The sequence below is a fragment of the Salvelinus alpinus genome, chromosome 5, assembly GCF_045679555.1.
Source record: "Salvelinus alpinus chromosome 5, SLU_Salpinus.1, whole genome shotgun sequence".
NCBI lineage: Eukaryota > Metazoa > Chordata > Actinopteri > Salmoniformes > Salmonidae > Salvelinus > Salvelinus alpinus.
In genome coordinates this window covers 84,218,460-84,235,229 of record NC_092090.1, presented here as the reverse complement: position 1 = coordinate 84,235,229, position 16,770 = coordinate 84,218,460, and the positions used below count along the sequence as shown (strand labels likewise).

Genomic DNA, 16,770 nt, shown 5'->3' with positions numbered 1-16,770 from the left:
GACAATATCTGCCAGTCTGCACAGCGCGATATCAACCCAGTGCATATTGGACTGCTTCTCTCTACCACATCACCGGATTCCTGCCGCTCTGGATCATTACACCGGATCATCGCAGCTAGCTAGATGCAAACAAGTGGCTACTGTTAGCTAACGCCTTTGTCCCGAAGCAAGCACCAGTTAGCCTTGAGCTAGCCTCGAGCTAGGCCCATATACCAGCTAATTCTAGGGCTACAATACCTCTTTTGCCAATTGGCCTGGACCCTTTATTGTCGACACGGAGCCCCGCCAATCCATCACGACTGGACTGCTGACGTGATCGCCCGATGTGGTCTCAACAGGCTATTCTGTTACGATGTCGCCGAAGAACCATCTGCTATCCCCGGCCCGCTAGCTTTCTGAACGCTGTGTCCCCTGCTCGCCTAGCGTAGTAGTGCCTACCGAACGGCACCCTGACTCACCCATTGCTGCCCTTTTGACCCTATGATCACACAGGTGATGCCCCCCGGACTGTTTCAATAACACAGTACCTCATTTTGTTTACCTGACGGCCCCAGCCTCGAACTCAGCTCCTGTATGTACCTAACCGACCCGCTCTGCCCATTCATCACCATTTACCCGTTGTTGTCTTTGCAACCTGTGATTGCTTTATGCCTCTCTCTAATGTCAATATGCCTTGTCTACTGCTGTCTTGGCTAGTTCTTATTGTTTTATTTCACTGTAGAGCCCTCAGTCCCGCTAAACCTTCCTTAGATAGCTCTTTTGTCCCACTGCACACACACGCAGAGACCTCACCTGGCTTAACTGGTGCCTCCAGAGACAAAACCTCTCTCATCGTCACTCAACGCCTAGGTTTACCTACACTGTATTCATATCCTACCATACCCTTGTCTGTACATAATGCCCTGCATCTATTCTACCACGCCCAGAAATCTACTCCTTTTATTCTCTGTTCCCAACACACTAGACGACCAGTTCTTATAGCCTTTAGCCGTACCCTTATCCTCTCCTCCTCTGTTCCTCTGGTGATGTAGAGGTTAACCCAGGCCCTGTAGCCCCCAGTTCCACTCCTATTCCCCAGGCACTATCATTTGTTGACTTCTGTAACCGTAAAAGCCTTCATGCATGTTAACATCAGAAGCCTCCTCCCTAAGTTTGTTTTATTCACTGCTTTAGCACACTCCGCCAACCTTGTTGTCCTAGCCGTGTCTGAATCCTGGCTTAGGAAGGCCACCAAAAATCAAAAAATTTCCATCCCCATTCTCCGCCAAGAAATAACTGCCAAAGGGGAGTTGCAATCTACTGCAGAGATAGGCTGCAGAGTTTTGTCATGCTGTCCAGGTCTGTGCCCAAACAGTTCTACTTTTAAAAATCCACCTTTCCAGAAATAAGTCTCTCACTGTTGCCACTTGTTAGGGACCCCCCCCAGCCCCCAGATGTGCCCTGGACACCATATGTGATTTATTTGCCCCCCATTTATCTTCAGAGTTCGTACTGTTAAGTGACCTAAACTGGGATATGCTTAAAACCCCGGCAGTCCTACAATCTAAGCTAGATGCACTCAATCTCACACAAATGATCAAGGAACCAACCAGGTACAACCCTAAATCCGTGAACACGGGCACCCTCATAGATATCATCCTGACCAACCTGCCCCCTAAATACACCTCTGCTGTCTTCAACCAGGATCTCAGCGATCACTGCCTCATTGCCTGCATCCATAATGGGTCCGCAGTCAAACGACCATCCCTCATCTGTCACGCCCTGACCTTAGAGAGCCTTATTATTTCTCTATTTGGTTAGGTCAGGGTGTGATTTGGGTGGGCATTCTAGTTTGTCTATTTCTTTGTTGGCCGGGTATGGTTCCCAATCAGAGGCAGCTGTCTATCTTTGTCTCTGATTGGGGATCATACTTAGGCAGCCCTTTTTCCCACCTTCAGTTGTGGGATCTTGTTTGTGTGTAGTTGCTTTCTGCACTGCATATAGCTTTACGTTCGTTTTTGTATTTTGTTGTTTTTCGGTGTCATTTTGAATAAAGAAGAATGTACGCCTACCACACTGCACCTTGGTCTCATTCTAACGATGGACGTAACAGAAGATCCCACCACAAACGGACCAAGCAGCGTGGCCAGGAGGAGCAGACATCCTGGACATGGGAGGAGATCCTGGACGGGAAGGGATCCTGGACATGGGAGGAGATCCTGGCTGGAAAGGATCGCCTTCCATGGTAGCAGATGGAGGCAGCAAGGGAGGAACAACGACGACACCGGGGTTCGCAATCAAGACGCAAGCACGAGAGGCAGCCCCATAACATTTTTTTGGGGGGGCACACGGGGTGGTTGGCGGAGCCAGGTTTCAGACCAGAGCCAACTTCCCGCACTCGCTTTAAGGAGCGTGTGACCGTTCAGGCACCATGTTTTGCGGAGATACGCAATGTGTCTCCAGTGCGCATCCACAGCCCGGTGTGTTCTGTGCCAGTGCCTCGCATTTGCTGTGTGAAAGTGAGCATACAACCAGGACGGGTTGTGCCGGCTCAGCGCTCCTGGTCTCGAGTACGCCTCCTCGGTCCAGGATATCCTGCGCCGGCTCTACGCACTGTGTCGCCAGTGCCTTCACAGCCCAGTGCGTCTTGTGCCAGCGCCCCGCACTTGCCAGGCTAAAGTGAGCATCCAGCCAGGACGGATTGTGCCAGCTCCATGCACCCGGCCTCCAGTGCGTGTCTCTAGCCTAGTACGTCCTGTGCCTGCTCCACACACGAAGCCTCCAGTGATGATCCATGGCACGAAGCCTCCAGTGATGATCCATGGCCCGAAGCCTCCAGTGATGATCCATGGCACGAAGCCTCCAGTGATGATCCATGGCCCGAAGCCTCCAGTGATGATCCATGGCCCGAAGCCTCCAGTGATGATCCATGGCACGAAGCCTCCAGTGGTGATCCATGGCACGAAGCCTGCAGTGATGATCCATGGCCCGGAGCCTCCAGTGATGATCCATGGCCCGAAGCCTCCAGTGATGATCCATGGCACGAAGCCTCTAGTGATGATCCATGGCCCGGAGCCTCCAGTGATGATCCATGGCCCGAATCCTCCAGTGATGATCCATGGCCCGAAGCCTCCAGTGAAGATCCATGGCACGAAGCCTCCAGTGATGATCCATGGCCCGAAGCCTCCAGTGATGATCCATGGCACGAAGCCTCCAGTGATGATCCATGGCACGAAGCCTGCAGTGATGATCCATGGCCCGGAGCCTCCAGTGATGATCCATGGCCCGAAGCCTCCAGTGATGATCCATGGCACGAAGCCTCCAGTGATGATCCATGGCACGAAGCCTCCAGTGATGATCCATGGCCCGGAGCCTCCAGTGATGATCCATGGCCCGAATCCTCCAGTGATGATCCATGGCACGAAGCCTCCAGTGATGATCCATGGCATGAAGCCTCCAGTGATGATCCATGGCCCAAAGCCTCCAGTGATGATCCATGGCCCGAAGCCTCCACTGATGATCCATGGCACGAAGCCTCCAGTGATGATCCATGGCCCGGAGCCTCCAGTGATGATCCATGGCCCGAATCCTCCAGTGATGATCCATGGCACGAAGCCTCCAGTGACGATCCATGGCCCGAAGCCTCCAGTGACGATCCAAGGCGCGGAACCTCCTGAGACGGTCCACGGTCCGGAACCTCCTGAGACGGTCCACTGTCCGGAACCTCCTGAGACGGTCCACAGTCCGGAACCTCCTGAGACGGTCTGCAGTCCGGAACCTCCAGCGACGGTCTGCAGTCCAGAGTCTCCAGCGACGGTCTGCAGTCCAGAGTCTCCAGCGGCGGTCTGCAGTTCAGAGCCTCCAGCAGGGGTTCCCAGTCCAGAGCCTCCGGCGAGGATCCACGGTACGGTTCTTCCGGCAACGATCCACGGTCCGGAACCTCCGGCAACGATCCACGGTCCGGTTCCACGGAAGCGGATGGATCAGCGTGCGGAGCCGCTACCGAGGATAGATGCCCACCCGGACCCTCCCCTATAGAGTCAGGTTTTGCGGCCGGAGTCCGCACCTTTGGGGGGGGGGGGGGGGGGGTACTGTCACGCCCTGACCTTAGATAGCCTTATTATTTCTCTATTTGGTTAGGTCAGGGTGTGATTTGGGTGGGCATTCTAGTTTGTCTATTTCTTTGTTGGCCGGGTATGGTTCTCAATCAGAGGCAGCTGTCTATCGTTGTCTATCGCTGATTGGGGATCATACTTAGGCAGCCCTTTTTCCCACCTTCAGTTGTGGGATCTTGTTTGTGTGTAGTTGCTTTCTGCACTGCATATAGCTTTACGTTCGTTTTTGTATTTTGTTGTTTTTCTTTTTCTGTGTCATTTTGAATAAAGAAAAATGTACGCCTACCACGCTGCACCTTGGTCTCATTCTAATGACGGACGTAACATCATCACTGTCAAACGCTCCCTAAAACACTTCAGTGAGAAGGCCTTTCTAATCGACCTGGCCCGGGCATCCTGGAAGGATATTGACCTCATTCCGTTAGTAGAGGATGCCTGGTTATTCTCTAAAAGTGCTTTCCTCACCATCTTAAATAAGCATGCCTCATTCAAAAAATTTAGAACTAAGAACAGATAAAGCCCTTGGTTCAACTCCAGACTTGACTGCACTTGACCAGCACAAAAACATCCTGTGGCGTAATGCATTAGCATCAAATAGCCCCCGTGATATGCAACTTTTCAGGGAAGTTAGGAACCAATATACACAGGCAGTTAGGAAAGCAAAGGCTAGCTTTTTCAAACAGAAATTTGCATTCTGTAGCACAAACTCAAAAAAGTTCTGGGACACTGTAAAGTCCATGGAGAATAAGAGTACCTCCTCCCAGCTGCCCACTGCACTGAGGCTAGGAAACACTGTTACCACCGATAAATCTACGATAATCGAGAATTTCAATAAGCATTTTTCTATGGCTGGCCATCTTTCCACCTGGCTAACCCTACCCCGGCCAACAGCTCTGCACCCTCCACAGCAACTTGCCCAAGCCTCCGCCACTTCTCCTTCACCCAAATCCAGACAGCTGATGTTTTGAAAGAGCTGCAAAATCTGGACCCTCTCTTTCTAAAATTATCCGCTGCAATTGTTGCAACCCCTATTACTAGCCTGTTTAACCTCTCTTTCGTATCGTCTGAGATCCCTAAAGATTGGAAAGCTGCCGCGGTCATCCCCCTTTTCAAAGGGGGAGACACTCTAGACCCAAACTGTTACAGACCTATATCTATCCTACCTTGCCTTTCTAAAGTCTTTGAAAGCCAAGTTAACAAACAGATCACCGACCACTTATGCTGCTAAACATACCCTCGTAAAACTGAATAACCTACCAATCCTTGACTTCGGCGATGTCATTTACAAAATAGCCTACAACACTCACTCTACACTACACTCTAGCAAATTGGATGTAGTCTATCACAGTGACATCCGTTTTGTCACCAAAGCCCCACATATTACCCACTACTGCGACTCGTATGCTCTCGTTGGCTGGCCCTCGCTTCATATTCGTCGCCAAACCCACTGGCTCCAGGTCATCTATAAGTCTTTGTTAGGTAAAGCAGCACCTTATCTCAGCTCACTGGTCACCATAGCAACAACCACCCATAGCACGCGCTCCAGCAGGTATATTTCACTGGTCATCCCCAAAGCCAACTCCTCTTTGGCCGCCTTTTCTTCCAGTTCTCTGCTTCCAATGACTGGAACGAATTGCAAAAATCACTGAAGCTGAAGACTTATATCTCCCTCACTAACTTTAAGCATCAGCTGTCAGAGCAGCTTACCGATCATTGCACCTGTATACAGCCCATCTGTAAATAGCCCATCCAGCTTCCTCATCCCCATATTGTTATTTTTTTCTTCTCCTTTGCACCCCAGTATCTCTACTTGCACATCATCTTCTGCACATCTATCACTCCAATTTTAATGCTAAATTGTAATTATTCCGCCATTATGGCCTATTTATTGCCTTTCCTCCCTAATCTTACTATATTTGCACACACTGTATATGTGTGTGTAGAGTCAGAATAAATGTGTGTGCGTGTTATGTGTATGTGAGCAAATGAAGTGTGTGAGTGAGTGTGTAGAGTGCGCATAGAGAGTGTGTGTGTGTGTGTGTGTGTGTGTGTGTGTGTGTGTGTGTGTGTGTGTGTGTGTGTGTGTGTGTGTGTGTGTGTGTGTGTGTGTGTGTGTGTGTGTGTGTGTGTGTGTGTGTGTGTTGGAGTGTGAGTGTGAGTGTGTAGAGTGCGCATAGATTGAGTGTGCATAGAGACTGCAAAAATCGAAATACAATAGAGGGGTCCGTGTAGCCATTTTGTTAACTATTTAGCAGTATTATGGCTTGGGGATAGAAGCTGTTCAGGAGCCTGTTTCAGATTTGTTTCTCCAGGTACCACTTGAAAGGAATTTTAAAAAGTCTCCCTGTATTAATTACATAATAACCAAAGCTTCAATAAAAGGTAAGTGAAGCAGTTTTTTTTAACCAATGGCTTATTGGTGGTTTATTGGCAAAAGTTGTGATCACACCGAATGTGTATTGGTTTTAATGACTGACATGTGAGCAGAGAAAATATGTAATTTAGAGTTGTTAATTCCACTTTTAAAGTTGGTCATTTTGTTTGTGTATTGGAAAAGGATCAGTTGAAGATCTCTGTTTTGGAGCGCTTTTGAGGTGTAGGTGTGAGGGAGACTGAGGAGAGGCAGGCATCTGGTTATTTCTGGCCCTGCTGACAGCTGTTGATTTATGACCGTGTGTTGGAGGGGAGAGAGGCTGATAAAGGTCTCAACTGGTGACTTGGCTGGCTGAGGGCCTGTTTGAAATAGAAAAAAACAGTTTATGAATTAGGAAAATATGAAAAATACATTGACGTCTAGGGGGCCACTAGAGGGTGCTGAAGCAGGATCAGGGTAAACAGCTTCATTTTGGCTTCAGTGCGCTGTTGAGTCTTCACATAGGAATGAATGGTGTCACGTGATCGATGGCTTTGTCCATTCACATATACAGTCATTTAGCGGCAGTGTTCCGTTCCCTTCTCAAAGAGTTCCCAAAGATGAAATTGTTAAAAAATATATCTATACAGTTCCTTCGGAAAGTATTCAGACCCCTTAACTTTTTCCACATTTTGTTACTTTACAGTCTTATTCTAAAATAGATTAAATACTTATTTCCCTCATCAATCTACACACAATACCCATAATGACAAACCAAATTTATATTAAAAAAACAACTGAAATATCACATTTACATAAGTATTCAGACCCTTTACTCAGTACTTTGTTGAAGCACCTTTGGCAGCGATTACAGTCTCGATTCTTCTTGGCTATGACATTACAAGCTTGGCATATATGTATTTGCATAGTTTCTCCCATTATTCTCTGCAGATCCTCAAGCTCTGTCAGGTTGAATGGGAAGCGTCGCTGCACAGCTATTTTCAGGTCTCTTCAGAGATGTTCGTTCGGTTCATGTCCGAGCTCTGGCTGGGCCACTCAAGCACATTCAGAGACTTGTCCCGAAGCCACTCCTGCGTTTTCTTGACTGTGTGCTTAAGGTTGATGTCTTGTTGGAAGGTGAACCTTTGCCCCAGTCTGAGGTCCTGAGCGCTCTGGAGCAGGTTTTCATGAAGGATCTCTCTGTACATTGCTCCGTTCATCTTTCCCTCAATCCTGACTAGTATCCCAATCCCTGCCGCTGAAAAACATCCCCACAGCATGATGCTGCCACTACCATGCTTCACTGTAGGGACGGTGCCAGGTTTCCTCCAGACAGGATTCTTGGCATTCAGGCCAAAGAGTTTAAACTTAGTTTCATCAGACCAGAGAATCTTGTTTCTCATGGTCTGAGAGTCTTTTAGGTGCTATTTGGCAAACTCCAAGTGGTCTGTCATGTGCCTTTTACTGAGGAGTGGCTTCCGTCTGGCCACTCTTCCATAAAGGCCTGATTGGTGGAGTGCTGCAGAGATGGTTGTCCTTCTGGAAGGTTCTCCCATCTCCACAGAGGAACTTCGGAGCTCTGTCAGACTGACCATCGGGTTCTTGGTCACCTCCCTAGCCTAGGCCCTTCTCCCCCGATTGCTCAGTTTGGCCGGACGGCCAGCTCTAGGAAGAGTCTTGGTGGTTTCAAACTTATTCCATTTAAGAATGATGGAGGCCACTGTGTTGTTGGGGACCTTCAATGCTGCAGATATGTTTTGATACCCTTCTCCGGATCTGTGCCTCGACACAATCCTGTCTTAGAGCTCTTCGTACAATTCCTTCGACCTCATGGCTTTGTTTTTGCTCTGACATGCACTGTCAACTGTGGGACCTTATATAGACAGGTGTGTGCCCTTTCAAATCATGTCCAATCAACTGAATTCAGCACAGGTGGAATCTAATCAAGTTGTAGAAACACCTCAAGGATGAGCAATGGAAACAGGATTCACCTGAGCTCAATTTCAAGTCTCATAGCAAACTGTCTGAATACTTATGTAAATAAGGTATTTCTGTTTTCCTTTGTTATTATAGGGTATTGTGTGTAGATTGATGAGGAAAATAATGAAATACATTTTTTAAAGGCTGTAACGTAACAACATGTGGAAAAGTGAAGGTGTCTGAATAATTTCTGAATGCACTGAACGTCCATATCATTTGCCTATTTCTAAATCCGAAACTGAATCTGAATCCTTTTCAAAAAATGACTTTTCTTCCTCTATTTGAATGTAAACTGAGTAGTGTAGTTGTGTGCTGGGTGTTAGCGTAGCTTGTTAGCACTGTATAATACTCCTGGCTTTATATATCTAACTAACATGGAAATAAACATTTATTAGCTTTAGCTTCAGCTGGAGCAGATTGCGAGCAGACTGCGCATTGTAAATGCAGAATTACAGATTTGATGTAAACAGTAAGCCTATGTGGAGTCTCAGTGAGGAGGAAGGAGGAGAGAGCTAGGATGGTGCCTCTCACTCAAAAACAGATCATGATTATCATGTTGGCAGGATCTGAAAGATTAGAAACATCAATAGTTGATGACTCTCTACAGAGTTGCACTCAATTCCCACATCTATAAATTACTAAATAAGGACATTTACATCACAGCGCCACAGCAACTTTTGTCTCTTCTCCCTTTTCTTTCTGTTCTGTTTTGTGAAAAAATATCTGACCCTTTTGAGAGAGAACACAATGCGCTGAGTAAGAAAAAAATCTATCAAAAAAGAACGAGGGATAGAGGAAGAGAAAGAAGTTGTTGTAATGTACCTCTTTTTGTTGTTTTGAGTCAGCGAGTGAGAGAGAGAAAGACATGGTAAAGACGTGAGCACCTAAAAAGAAAGACATCATTAATAAATGCGGCATGCTGATACACATGAATAATGTAACTTTTATATTGAAGAAAATTACAAACACAACCCATTGGGAGAGAATGGAAGGAATCATTACCCGCAAACTAGAACCTTTGTAAAATGCAGCAAACTTTTAATAATTAATCTGCATAAACAAATAACACATGAATAAAGAACATTAAAAAAGCCACCCAAGCCACAGGAGTTGCGCAAACTTCTAGTGCAACTTTTAGCATCTGGAGAGAGGGAGGAATAAAGGAATAAAACAAGTTTTCACAGAGCAGTATTCAAATGAAGACAGTTTGCTAAGTTTGCTCATCATTTTTTCACTTGTGCAGTTTGCTGCCGATCAGTTTCCGAACTTTTAGATTTTATCCTCTGCTTTTAGAGACGAGGTTTTCAGGAAAAAAATAGGCCTCAAAAGGTTCTAACGACATCAAAACCCATTGCAACTTTGTGATATATAAACCTTGAACCAGAAGTAACAATGTGTGATTTGGTTTTATTATGCATGGCAATGTGTGATCTATAATCTAGCGCTGGACAGCGACAATTGGCCTTTCATGGGCAATTTTCCAGACGTTTGCGAATATCACATTCACGGATAATGCTACACGTGTCGGTTCAAGCGTCAATTACCTATTAAAAGTCCAATACAATGTGCTTCTCTATAAACCGTATTATATTTAATCCTGGCTACATTTCTCCAGACCCATTCCTCAGCTTCATGCCTTTCAGAGTGATGTACCTGTCTAACAGGGGCTAAAACACACATTAAGGATTGTGGCTATATGCCTGACAAGAGACAGAAGACGGATCCAGAATTATTGCAAAATGGAGTAGAGAGTGTAATGTTTTTTGTGCGCATGTGTGGATGTGACCTTCTCACAGTAACACCCTGGAAATCAAGGTGATATGTTGCTGTTAACAAGGACACACACAATTTACGATTTGGGTTTAACACATGCATGCGCGTACACACCAGTGGAGGCTGCTGAGGGGAGGACGGCATGGAGTTTAATGGCTGGAATGGAATGAATGAAATGAAATGAAAACCATGTTTGACATCATTCCAATCACTCCATTCCGGCCATTATTATGAGCCGTCCTCCCCCCAGCAGCCTCCAGTGGCACACACGCACGCACGCACGCACGCACGCACACACACACACACACCATTATCAAAAAGACAAACAGACTCACACCCAGTCAGAAAAATAGAGATACTGTACATTCTAGTTTACAGCATGGTTTTCCTCTCTCACATCCTGACTCTCATCCTTTGGTCAGCTCAACTGTCTCTCTCTCTCCCTCTCTCTAATATCTCTCTCTCTCTCTAATATCTCTCTCTCTCTCTCTCTCTCTCTCTCTCTCTCTCTCTCTCTCTCTCTCTCTCTCTCTCTCTAATCTCTCTCTCTTTATCTCTCTCTCTCAGTTAGCTGCATTTATGTGAACACGTCTTTCTACTGTACACAGTCACTGGTTCACTTCAGGCAATAAGGCATGGTGTTTTTTTCTTTTCCTCAAACCAGTCAAAACACGAACACAAAGTTACTCTGAAAACTGGGACAGTTATGGTCTACATTTGTCTGTTTACATTTGTCTGTTTATTCATTCTGCAACAATTGTACATAGATCACCTTGTGCTTTAGAGAGTTAACAACACAATGACACACACACATGCACGCACACACGCCACAGACAGTAGTTTAATGTGGGCTATATTGGGATTATTTTTACTCACAGCTGGAGGCCATTCTATTAAAATGAAACGGTTCATGCTTATCTACGTCTATACCGGGTCCCATCGCTCTTCCCCTCTTTGTCTTTGTTATAACTCTCTCTTCCTCAATCTTTATCTCAATTTGCCTCTTTTTGACTCTGTAGTCGACTCTGGTCACTGTTTCTGTCATTATCACGCTGACACTGTTTCCCTTTCTCTGTCTTCTTCTCTGTCTTCTTCTCTCTCTCTGTATCTCTCTGTATCTGTATCTCTCTCTATCTCTGTATCTCTCTGTATCTGTATCTCTTTGTATTTATATCTCTCTCTACCTCTGTATTTCTCTGTATCTGTATCTCTCTCTATCTCTGTATCTCTCTGTATCTGTATCTCTCTGTATCTGTATCTCTCTGTATCTGTATCTCTCTGTATCTGTATCTCTCTTTATCTCTGTATCTCTCTGTATCTGTATCTCTGTATCTCTCTGTATCTGTATCTCTCTCTATCTCTGTATCTCTCTGTATCTGTATCTCTCTCTATCTCTGTATCGCTGTATCTCTCTCTAAATTCAATTAAATTCAAGGGGCTTTATTGGCATGGGAAACATGTGTTAACATTGCCAAAGCAAGTGAGGTAGATAATATACAAAAGTGAAATAAACAATAAAAATTAACAGTAAACATTACACATACAGAAGTTTCAAAATAATAAAGACATTTCAAATGTCATATTATGTCTATATACAGTGTTGTAATGATGTACAAAAGGGACAATAAATAAACATTAAAATAGGTTGTATTTATGGTGGTGTTTGTTCTTCACTGGTTGTCATTTTCTTGGGGTTTGATAAATCTTGCTGCTGTGATGGTACACAGTGGTATTTCACCCAATAGATATGGGAGTTTCTCAAAATTTGATTTGTTTTCGAATTCTTTGTGGATCTGTGTAATCTAAGGGAAATATATGTCTCTAATATGGTCATACATTGGGCAGGAGGTTAGGAAGTGCGGCTCAGTTTCCACCTCATTTTGTGGGCAGTGTGCACATAGCCTGTCTTCTCTTGAGAGCCAAGTCTGCCTTCAGCGGCCTTTGTCAATAGCAAAGCAATGCTCACTGTCTGTACATAGTCAAAGATGTCCTTAATTTTGGGTCAGTCACAGTGGTCAGGTATTCTGCCACTGTGTACTCTCTGTTTATGGCCAAATAGCATTCTAGTTTGCTTAGTTTTTTTTGTAAATTCTTTCCAATATGTCATGTAATTATCTTTTTGTTCTCTCATGATTTGGTGGGGTCTAATTGTGTTGCTGTCCTGGGGCTCTGTTCAGAAACAAAAACAGACCCCACAGAACCCCAGGACCAGCTTGCTTAGGGGTCTCTTCTCCAGGTTAATCGCTTCCTTTTAGGTGGTTGTAGAATTGAACAGCTCTTTTCTGGATTTAGAAAATTTGCAGGTTTTGGTCTATTTCTGCTCCTTATGCATTATTTGGTGTTTTACGTTGTACATGGAGGATATTTTTGCAGAATTCTACATGCAGATTCTCAATTTGGTGTTTGTCCCATTTTGTGAATTCTTGGTTGGTGAGCGGACCCCAGACCTCACAACCATAAAGGGCAATGGGTTCTATATCTGATTCAAGTATTTTTAAGCCAGATACTAATTGGTATGTCAAATTTTATGTTCCTTTTGATGGCATAGAAGGCCCTCCTTGCCTTGTCTTTCAGATTGTTTACAGCTTTGTGGAAGTTACCTGTGGCGCTGATGTTTAGGCCAAGGTATGTATAGTTTCTTGTGTGCTCTAGGGCAACGGTGTCTAGATGGAATTTGTATTCATGGTTCTGGCAACTGGACCTTTTTTGGAACACCATTATTGTTGTGTTAATGAGATTTACTGTCAAGGCCCAGGTCTGACAGAATCTGTGCAGAAGATCTAGGTGCTGCTGTAGGCCGTCCTTGGTTGGGGACAGAAGCACCAGATCATCAGCAAACAGTAGACATTTGACTTCAGATTCTAGTAGGGTGAGGCCGGGTGCTGCAGACTGTTCTAGTGCCCTCGCCAATTCGTTGATATATATGTTGAAGAGGGTGGGGCTTAATCTGCATCCTTGTATCACCCCCCGGCCCTGTGGAAAGAAATGTGTGTTGTTTGCCAATTTTAACCACACACTTGTTATTTGTGTACATGATTTTATAATGTTGTATTTTTCCCCCAACAGGCCAAATTGAGTCAATAGTTTTTTTTAAATCAACAAAGCATGAGAAGACTTTTCCTTTGTTTTGGTTTGTTTGTTTGTCAATTAGGGTGTGCAGGGTGAATACGTGGTCTGTCGTACTGTCATTTGGTAAAAAGCCAATTTGACATTTGCTCAATACATGTACCAGTCTGCTGTTAATGATAATGCAGAGGATTTTCCCAAGGTTGCCGCATATCCCATGGAAGTTATTGGGCTAAAATTTGTCTCCACTTTTGTGGATTGGGGTGATCAGTCCTTGGTTCCAAATATTGGGGAGGAGGCCAGAGCTGAGGATGATGTTAAAGAGTTTAAGTATAGCCAATTTGAATATATGGTCTGTATGTTTTATCATTTCATTATGAATACCATCAACCCCACAGGCCTTTTTGGGTTGGAGGGTTTGTATTTTGTCCTGTAGTTCATTCAATGTAATTGGAGAATCCAGTGGGTTCTGGTAGTCTTTAAAGGTTGATTCTAAGATTTGTATTTGATCATGTATATGGTTTTGCTGTTTGTTCTTTGTTATAGAGCCAAAACGTTTGGAGAAGTGGTTTATCCATACATCTCCGTTTTGGATCAATAACTCTTCATGTTGTTGTTTGTTTTCTAATTTTCACAGAAGTGTTTAGAGTCTATGGAATCTTCAATTACAATGAGCTGATTTCTGACGTGCCATTCCTTCTTTTTCCGTAGTGTATTTCTGTATTGTTTTAGTGATTCACTAAAGTGAAGGTTTGATGGGTTTCTCAATTTCTTTCTTAGGTTTTTGCATTCTTCATTAAACTATTGGTCATTGTTGTTAATTGTCTTAGGTAGTCTGCTTGACATTTTTTGATTTGATAGGGAAGCTGAGAGGTCAAATTTACGGTTTAGGTTTTCTACTGCCAAGTTTACACCTTCACTATTACAGTGAAACCTTTTGTCCAGAAAATTGTCTAGAAGGGATTGAATTCGTTGTTGCCTAATTGTTTTTTGGTAGATTTCCACACTATTTTCCTTCCATCTATAGCATTTCTTAATATTATTCAGTTCCTTTGGATTTGATGCCTCATGATTGAGTATTGCTCTGTTCAAGTAGACTGTGGTTTTGCTCTGATCTTAGAGGGGTGTCAGTGGACTGACTGTGAATGCTCTAAAAGACTCTGGGTTGAGGTCAGTGATAAAGTAGTCTACAGTACTACTGCCAAGAGATGAGCTATAGGTGTACCTACCATACAAGTCCCCTCGAAGCCTACCATTGACTATGCACATACCCAGCGTTCGACAGAGCTGCAGGAGTTGTGACCCGTTTTTGTTGGATATGTTGAAGTAGTTGTGTCTAGGGGGGCATATGGGGGAGGGAATGCTGTCACCTCCAGGTAAATGTTTGTCCCCCTGTGTGCTGAGGGTGTTGGGTTCTTGTCCAGTTCTGGCATTAAGGTCGCCACAGACTAGTTCGTGGTCCTGAGCCTGTAAATTGTTGATTTCCCCCCCTAGGATGGAGAAGCTGTCATCTTTAAAGTATGGGGATTATATTGGGAGGGGGGGGGGGGGGGGGGTATAGGTAGCACACATGAGGACATTTTTCTCTGTTGAGATAATTTCCTCATTCATTTCTAGACAGATATAAAATGTTCCTGTTTTGACCGATTTAATAGAGTGGGTTAGGTCTGCTCTATACCAAATTAGTATACCCCCTGAGTCTCTTCCCTGTTTCACAGCTAGTAGTTTGGTGGATGGGACTATCAGCTCTCTGTAACTTAGAGGGCAACCAGTGGGTCCGTCTCCTTTATACCATGTTAGGATGATAATGTCTGTATTTCCAATTTCTTTGATGAAGTCTGGGTTCCTGCTCTTTAGGCCAAAGGCAGATGACCTCAGACCTTGTGTATTCCAGGATGAGTAAAAGCTTTGTGTTCCACAGTGTCTAGTGTTGTTTTTGTGTGGTTTAGGCACGGACCATCACAGTACGTGTGAGCAGAGCATGTTGAGCATCTAATACATACCTCTTAGGTCACAGGATGGGGCTTGGGCGGATGTAATAGTGAGGGTTGGATCTGTTGCTCTGCTCACGACTTGGGCATCGCTCTCTCTCTGTGTCTCTCTCTATCTCACTGTATCTCTCTCTCTCACTGTATCTCTCTCTCTGTATCTCCCTCTCTATCTCTCTCTTGATCTCTCTCACTGTATCTCTCTCTCTCGCTCTCTCGTTCTCTCTGTATCTCTGTCTGTATCTCCCTCCCTCTCTCTCTCTTTATCTCTCTGTATCTCTTTCTCTGTATCTCTCTCTCTGTGTAGTTATATCTCTCTCTCTCTCTCTCTCTCTGTATTTCTCTCTCTCTCTATGTCTTTGCATCTATCTCTCTTTCTTTATCCCTCTCTGTATCGCTCTCTCTCTATATATCTATCTATCTCTCTCTCTCTGTATCTCTCTCTCTGTATCTCTCTCTCACTGTATCTCTCACTGTATCTCTCACTGTATCTCTCTCTCTGTATCTCTCTCTCTCTGTATTTATCTCTCTCTGTATCGCTCTCTCTCGCCTCTTTTCAGTTCGCTGCAGCTAGAGACTTGAGCGAGCTGCAACAATCACGCAAACTGGACAGTTTTATCTCAATCTCTACATTCAAAGATTCAGTCATGGACACTTACTGACAGTTGTGGCTGCTTTGTGTGATGTATTGTTGTCTCTACCTTCTTGCCCTTTGTGCTGTTGACTGTGCCCAATAATGTTTGTACCATGTTTTGTGCTGCCACCATGTTGTGTTGCTACCATGTTGTTGTTATGTTATGTTATGTTGTTGGAGCAGTAGGTTCATGCTCTACAACATTCGCAGAGTACGACCCTGCCTCACGCAGGAAGCGGCGCAGGTCCTAATCCAGGCACTTGTCATCTCCCGTCTGGATTACTGCAACTCGCTGTTGGCTGGGCTCCCTGCCTGTGCCATTAAACCCCTACAACTCATCCAGAACGCCGCAGCCCGTCTGGTGTTCAACTTTCCCAAGTTCTCTCACGTCACCCCGCTCCTCCGCTCTCTCCACTGGCTTCCAGTTGAAGCTCGCATCCGCTACAAGACCATGGTGCTTGCCTACGGAGCTGTGAGGGGAACGGCACCTCCGTACCTTCAGGCTCTGATCAGGCCCTACACCCAAACAAGGGCACTGCGTTCATCCACCTCTGGCCTGCTCGCCTCCCTACCTCTGAGGAAGTACAGTTCCCGCTCAGCCCAGTCAAAACTGTTCGCTGCTCTGGCACCCCAATGGTGGAACAAACTCCCTCACGACGCCAGGTCAGCGGAGTCAATCACCACCTTCCGGAGACACCTGAAACCCCACCTCTTTAAGGAATACCTAGGATAGGATAAAGTAATCCTTCTAACCCCCCCCCCCCTTAAAAGAGTTAGATGCACTATTGTAAAGTGGTTGTTCCACTGGATATCATAAGGTGAATGCACCAATTTGTAAGTCGCTCTGGATAAGAGCGTCTGCTAAATGACTTAAATGTAAAT

The 16,770-nt window shown here is 45.1% G+C and overlaps 1 long non-coding RNA gene across 1 annotated transcript in view; it reads left to right on the top strand.

Moving 5' to 3' along the window:
* Positions 1 to 5,952: 5,952 nt before the first annotated feature.
* LOC139575240 (uncharacterized) overlaps positions 5,953 to 16,770 on the top strand; it is an 84,177-nt gene continuing 73,359 nt past the window's right edge. The window contains exon 1 of the long non-coding RNA XR_011674926.1: positions 5,953 to 6,476. This is a non-coding gene — a long non-coding RNA (uncharacterized lncRNA). The remainder of the gene's footprint in view (positions 6,477 to 16,770) is intronic.